This window comes from Oryctolagus cuniculus, chromosome 18 (assembly GCF_964237555.1).
Source record: "Oryctolagus cuniculus chromosome 18, mOryCun1.1, whole genome shotgun sequence".
Taxonomy (NCBI): domain Eukaryota; kingdom Metazoa; phylum Chordata; class Mammalia; order Lagomorpha; family Leporidae; genus Oryctolagus; species Oryctolagus cuniculus.
The window spans coordinates 16,605,904-16,613,598 of NC_091449.1; the positions used below are offsets into that span (position 1 = coordinate 16,605,904).

The window sequence follows — 7,695 nt, forward strand, 5'->3', positions numbered from 1 at the left end:
TCCATTTCCAATCCAGTTTCCTGCCAATATGCCTGGGAAAGCAGAAGAAGATGGCCCAAGTGCTTGGGTCCCTGCACCCATGTGGAAGACCTGGATGAAGCCCCTGGCTTTGGTGTGGCGCAGCCCTGGATGTTACGGCCATTTAGAGAGTAAACCAGTGGATTAAAGATCTGTCTTTCCCTCTAACTCTGTCTTTCACATAAATAAATCAATCTTTGCTTTTTCCTCATTGTCTCTGATAGGGCCTTTATTCAAAATAAGTGGTCCAAAAGGCAATAAATCAATCTTAAAAAAAAAAAAAAGGAAAAGAAAGAAACAAAACTTCAAACAGGCTGCGCCTTTTCTTTGCCTTCCTCACTCTCCCAGTCTACCCTCCTCCTCAGTCCCCAAAGACAGCCCTCTGGAAACCTAGAGCTCAGTTTAAAGAGTGGATCTGTCAGTTGCTCAGGTTTCAAACCAGTGTAGCACCAACATAAATTTGGGGATTAAAGCTGACAGGGGAATTCATTGTGCGTAAGTCCTGACTACAGTTTGCATTGCTCCAAACGCAGTCCCCGGCCCCTTCAAACACTGTGATGCAGCATATGCAACAGAGACTGAAACACGCATCAGCTCTGGGCCTGAGCTCAAATTCTGCCCCCACTTCACCTTGAGTGAACGGCCTCACTGCCGTGCCTCAGCTTCCACACCTCAAAAAACAGGAATAACCACAGTCCCTGCCACTTCGGACACGAGCAACACACACCAACGTTAAGCACAGTGCTGGGCCCGTACGGTGCCTGTGATGGACAGCAGCATAAGGCTAGCTATACCTGTTGACACCAAACATCACTCACCCACCCTGCTTCACCAAGATAACCCACGGAGGGCATCTTTGATCTACGCCTGTGAATCATCACCCTTGATTTACATGTGAGGCTCACACCCTAGGCTCATGCTATGTGATATGGGAGCCATTAGCCACATGTGGCTACTGAACCCTTGAAATGTGGACAGTACAAATTGAGAGGTGGTACAAGTATAAAATGCACACTGTTTTCTGAAGACTTAACGTGAAAAAATTATGCAAAATACTTTGTAATTTTACGTTGAAATAATATTCCAGAATAAATAAAATAATTAAAATTAATACCTATTTCTCTATACTTATTGCAATTATTTATTTTAAAAATGTGGCCACTAGGGGTGGGCACTGTGGTGCAGCAGATCAAGCCAATACTTATGATGCCGGCATCCCACAGCTGAATGCCTGGTTTGAATTCCAGCTACCCCACACTTCCAATCCAGTTTCCTGCTAATGCACATGGGAGGCGGTAGATGATGGCCCAAGGACTTGAGTTCCTGTCATCCATGTGGGAGACCCAGAAGGAGCTGCTGGCTTCAGCCTGGCCTCGCCCTGGCTGATGTGAGCACTGGGGAGTAATCAGCAGACAGATCTCTCTCTTTGTCAGTCTGCCTTTCAAATAAATAAATCTTTTTATCTAAATGAAGTAAAACTTGACCACTAGAAAATGTTCAATTTCATAAGGAGTCTTCCTCAGTGGCTCATTTTATATTTCTAACGGAGGCCACCACTGTAGACCCTTGAGAACCAGTGTCTTACACAACTTTGTGCTGTCAGAGTCTAGTCTCGTGCCTGGCACACAGGCCAGGAGGAAGAAATGCTTCACAGGTGAATGGACCACAGTTGCTTTCCATACGTCTGCCCTTAAAAGCACCCACTACCGTCTTCCCATCTAATCAAGGCTGCCTGTGTTCAAAATAAGGCCTAAGCCGCACCAAATCAAAATGACATGGGTCACAGGGCCCCCTCAGGTCCAGGCGTCTGTCTTCACTGGAATCGCTAGACAGCAGTGAGTCTAACAGCCCAGAAAGCTGGCCTGGTGCATGTCATAGCCTCTCCCCTGCCAATCCAAGTCTTCTCACAAAGCTCACCTGAATGAGGCGCTCCCGGCTCACTCTCCTTAGACTCCACGCCTTCAATCAGGGTAACCTGTACCTGGTGTTGCAGCCAGGCAGTCAACCTTGTTTTATTTGAAACAGGTCTCTAGTTCCAAAACAACCAAGAGCCATCCCAACAGATCTCGGTCCTGTCATGTCTTACTGTCAGCGTAAATGATGCCACACAGCTCCAGACGACTCTTGCTCCACACGGATTAGCTATCAGAGCCTGCAGTGCCTTGCACGCCTATGAATGTGGAAAAGGACCCAACCCTGTGTCCGCTTCCTCAATCTGCCTCTGCCCAGTAAAGGGCCAGGCAGAGACAGTCTGGCGTGAGCGGCAGAGCATGGAGTCAGATCCTTACCGGGAAGGTGAGTGCAAGAAAGTGAACTGGTTCCCGGGCCTGTTACCAGGACTAACTGAGAAAGGTGGGGAGGGCTCAAAGAGTCCAGCCTGAGTAAATACTAGATACTATCATTACTATTATTATTTTACAAAAAGCCAAGTAGCATGAACTGGAAAAATAGGAACTCAGCCCTCTCCAGTCACAGTGATACTGTCTTTGTGACAAACTCTTTCCCGCCTCTGGGCTTTGACACCTGCTGTACCGTCTGCCTGGAATGTTCCTCTCGTGGTCCAGCCGGTGCCTCCTGTTCAGTCAGGTCTCAGCTCATGTGACTCCCCTGCAGATGGCTTTCCTACTCATCTGAGTGAAAGTAACCACCTTTCCCCCACCACCATCCTGCTCCATCAGCCACTTTCTCTACTCTTACCCTGTTATTTTCTCCATCATACTTTAAACCATGTGAAAGAATTATCTTGTTTAGTGCATTTCTCCCCCAACAAGAATGCAAATCCGCAGAGGGCAAGATCTTGATCTGTCTTGGTGACTGCTGAATCCCTTCTGCCCAGAGCAGGACCTGGCGTACTTTAGTGCTGTTCGTCAACTCAAGAACAGTAAAAAGGAGCAGCAGCTAATTATAAAAGGGCTACTGGAAACCTGATGCACAGAAGTCCTGTAGACATGTTACTCAGTCTCCAGCAACCATGAGGTGAAGAGTACTATCAAAGCCATTTTGCCAAGGAGAAAAGATCCTGGAGTGGACATGGTATAGCAGCGTAGGCCGCGGCTTGCAATGCCTATATCCCGTGTCGGAGTGCGGGCTCAAAGTCCCGGCTAGTCCACTTTGGATCCAGCTCCCTACTGGCGCACTGGGGAACACAGCAGTTGATGGCCCAAGTACCTGGGTCCCTGCCACTCAGATCTGTCTGCCACCTAAGCTGCCCTCCCACCATTACACATTTCTTGCAAATACGAGGAGTGGTATTTCTCATGGACGCTTCACAACCAGCCCCGCACGCCACCGGGGCGAGTGGCCAGCCCACCTCACTTGTTCTACTTCCCTTCTCCACTCATCTCCTCCCTTCCTTCCAGGGCAGTTGGGTCCCTCCCCCCAGACCTCTAGCATCACCACGCTGGATCCCTGCTTTGTAACTTGTTCTTATTTCTACCTGGTGTTTTCAATTACGGCTCTGAGTCTTCTATGAGCCCTGCCCTACAGAGCTCGGAGTGACTCCAGGTTTGAAAGATCACCTGTAACAGCTATACCAGGCCCTGCCCTGCAAGCCTGACACAGCGGATTTCACTGGATCCTCTCTCAACAGCTGCTCCGTGAGGAAGGTACTGGTATCATTTCCATGTTTAGATGAGGAAACGGAGGCCCAGAAGGACAAATGACTTGCCTGAGTATCACAACTAGTACAGAGCATTTGAATCCTGAACGCTGCAGGCCACACAGCCCCGGAGTTTGTTTTCCCCTACTATGCCACACTGCTGATGCTATTCAGGATGCTTAGTAGATGTGTGTTTGCTAAGGGAAAAGAAATCTCCAAAACAAACTAAATGGCCAGCACTAGGGAAACAATAAGATAAAATACTGTCTCGCCATACAAAAAATATGGGTACATTCTTAAAAAGAATGAGTTAGATCTGTATGTAATGACTTGATGAGATACACTCAATTGTTACCTGAAAAAATCAGGTTACAAGTTTGTGCAGCTTGATCTCTACTCTTCCTTTATTTGGGAATGGTGCAGGAGGAAGAAAATAATTTGACATATGCAAATATATATCAATATGGACACAGAAAAAAATGGAAAACACTCATCCTAAGTGCCAAAGCAAAGCGCGTGTCAGTTTTACTCACCCTGAAATCCCTGAAGCTTGACAGCAGATACTTAATACACACTTTTTGAATAAATGGTTATCTCTGGGGGCAAGGGGTTTCAAAGCAGGGGCTTGGGGATGGCACTTATTTTCCCTTAACATCACTACATTGTTCGGCACACATTTAAAATTTTTTCTTGGGGTTGGCAGCGTGGCACAGCAGGTTAAAGCCCTGACCTGCAGTGCCAGGCATCCTATATGGGTGCCAGTTCAAGTCCCAGCTGCTCCACTTCTGATTCAGCTCTCTTCTATGGCCTGGGAAAGCAGCAGAGGACGGCCCAAGTCCTTGGGCCCCTGCACCCATATGGGAGACCCAGAAGAAGCACCTGACTCCTGGCTTTGGATGGGCTCAGCTCGGGCCGTTGCGGCCATTTGGGGAGTGAACCAGCAGATGGAAGACCTCTCTCTGCTTCTACCTCTAACTCTTTCAAATAAAATAAGTCTTTAAAATTTTTTAATTTTATATTGAACAGATAAAAAATTAAAAATTTTTATAAAGTGCCAGGACATACATAATGTGTGTGTTTCTTGTAAACAACTTTTGTAAGCCAAATTCAACCCAATCACACACACAAACAAACAGGTAAAGGCCAAGACCAGGACAGTCTTAAAAAGTAATCTTAAAGAAAACACAAGCGCACAAACTGATCCGACATCCTTTCATTCTAACAGTGAAAAAGAAATACTTTAAAGGAAGTGACTATTGCATTCTCTTAATATATAAATACATTTAGAGTTTTCAAGTTATTAAAGCTAATTTTGAAATATACCAGCAAATTAATATCTTGCAGCAAAAGGGGCCAGTCACCACACATTCTAAATTTCATTTTTGATTTACCACCTAACAACTGCAATGTCTGCAAAAACAGGCTCACGTTAAACTCTTAGACTATTCCAGCCTCCTAAAAACCATGTGCTGTTGTCACTAACAATTGAGACCAACCAATAGTTGTGGTTTTTTTTTAAAGACACTGCTTTAGTTCCTCGGATTTAAAACACACACACACACACACACACACACACACACACACAGGGGGAAAAAAAAAGAAAAACCTTAAATTTGGCGGCCATCACAGATTTGCTTGAAACCACAGGTTTCCATCATCAGACAAAATCACAATGACAGGTTTCTGAGCACAGATTCAACCTAATGGAGGCCTAATAAATCCTCTTCCCAGCCTGTTCTCAGCTGTGTGCGCCTGCCTCCTGAAACGCCTGGGATGGCCATCTTCCCGTACAGGATATTCGAACCCGCTGACACAGTATAATTTTTCAGAAAGAAATTAACCACTCAGCCCATCTTTACCAGGCTAAAACTGTAGCAACGGGTCCCCTGGAAGCCAGGCCTTTCTGCCGCATCTGTGGCCTTGCATGTGTGCTCTTCTCTGCCCCTGGTTAATGCACATGCTACTTATGGTTGCCTATGTTAATCCTTGGCAATTTAAGAGAAACAACTCAAGCTTATCTGAAAAGGCCACTCCAGGAGCTGAGGGGCATTTTTCCCTGCTGTCATAATCGAGACCAATATAGGCCAATGAAATGGCTATTCCATCCTTCTTGCCACTCAACTGGATGTGGGAAGGCTGGGGAAGAAGAGCAACTTCCTAATTTCTGGTCTGGGCAACCTGCTCAGTGTTGGCCCACTTGCTAAGATGGTGACTACTAGGTGTGGCGGCGGAGGGGAGTTCAGCTTGGGTATGTTCAGTGTGCAGTGCCCCAAGGATAGCCATCTAGGGCACAGAGGAAGTACAGTCTCCGCATCTCGAGATGGAACCCAGGGGGCTGGTGTGGCTGAGACACACAGGGACTGGCAGCACTGGGACAGAGACAGCACTGCAATGAATGAACATCCTGGTGTGGAAGGGACGGGGCGTGGGGCTGGGGGTGGGGGGCTGACAGCAGGTCAGCATCTCCTCTCCTTGGGCCCTTCCACTGTTCCCAAATTTAACTGGTGATGAGTAAGAATTGGGGGAGGGGGCAACATTAACCTTGTCCCCACTGGGCACTGTAGGTGCAAACAGAAGCAGAAAAAGGCCCATCACACAAAGGCACACTTACAACATTTCAAAAATTACCCGGTGTCAGGCCCGTGCTCAGTGCTAAACAAGAACGACCTCCTGGAATCATCCAAACAACGCTGGCATGCAAGTCCTCCGACTACCATTTCACAGATGGGGACACTGAGGTTGGGAGCAAACGTGTGGGGGAGCTCAGGGCTGTCACGTCCCAGCCCACGGTCAGGCAGAGCCTGGGCCAGATGGAGAATACCACAGAACGATCGCAATGCCCCTACAGAAGAGCTGCCTCTGGAGTAGGAACACAATCCCGGCAAATCCCACAACCTTCCGAGGGTGATGCGTTATCTCATTTTATAAATGAGGAACTTCAGGCTGCAGGAGGGGAAGCCAAAGGGACCAGTTGAGTCCGGTCCTTTGGGGACACCAAGACTCCAACCAGCGTTCCACCCGCGGAGGGTCTGCGGGGCGCCGGGAAAACGCGGAATAAATTGTACCATTTGCTGAGCGCTATTATGCCCGCTGCTGTGCTCAGCACTTTACACGTAGTCTCCTCACTACATCCTCCGAGCACGCTGCGGTGGCTGCTATTTTAAAGCCCCTATGTTACAGAGGCAGAGAAAGCGAGGCACAGAGAAGTGCAGTCAGCTGCGCAGGGTCACACAGCTGCTAAATGCCAGAGCCTAAATTTGAACTGGGTCTCTGCCTCCCAAACCAAAGCTCTGTCGACTCAGGCAGCTACCCTGCAGTGAGTGCTAACTACGAACTTGGCTCTTTACAATACACACGGCTCACCTAACCGTCCACCCTATGCAATCGGTATCGTCACCCCCTTTCTCCGGGAGCTGACAATAAAGCCAACCCATAATAAGTGCCTTGTATGTGCCATATGCTCTGTCGGATCTCCACATTTCAACAGAATCCCAGGCAGAAGACCATCACTCTCCTTCCCCGTTTTAGCAAAGGGAAAACTGAGGTTCAGCGCGGTCGCAGCTCCCGAGCAGCAGAGCCGGGATGCGAACCCACCGCCCCCTGACTCCAGGCTCTTCCCTGCGGCGCCAGGTTGCACGTCTGGAAAGTTGAGCCATAGGGGCACTAGTCCGGCCGGGTCCGGAGGGCGTGAATCCCGGCGCCGCCGCCCCCCAACACCCGGTACCCACACCCGGCCGTCCGCCTGGTCGCCCGCCCGCGCTGACCCTCAGGGTCCAAGCAGCCACCTATTCCTCGCCACCCTTTCGCGAGGCCGCTCCAGCACCTGGAGCCACATACCTGGGCGTCCCCGCTGCGTGCCCTGCGGGCCTCACAACCGCGGCGTCCGGCCCCGCGCTGCTCGCTGGAGACGCCGCCAGCTCCGGTGGCCCGAGTGACTTCCAGGCTGCCCACTTCCAAGCCGCTTCGCGCGAAGCCTCCTGGGAACTGTAGTTTCGCCCTCAGAGGCCGCGAATTGAACAGCGCCTGGTGCGCAAGTGCTGCCGGGAGTTGTAGGCGTACCACCGCACCGCCTTCTGGGA

General features: G+C 49.3%; 1 protein-coding gene across 2 annotated transcripts in view; it reads right to left on the reverse strand.

The window, feature by feature from the left end:
• The window catches only part of SIPA1L3 (signal induced proliferation associated 1 like 3), a 244,468-nt gene extending 236,782 nt beyond the window's left edge, over positions 1-7,686 (reverse strand). For both annotated transcript variants that reach the window (XM_008257242.4, XM_008257241.4), the window contains exon 1: positions 7,454-7,686. The gene's annotated coding sequence lies outside the window, so the exon portion shown is untranslated. The remainder of the gene's footprint in view (positions 1-7,453) is intronic.
• Between the last annotated feature and the right edge of the window lie 9 nt (positions 7,687-7,695).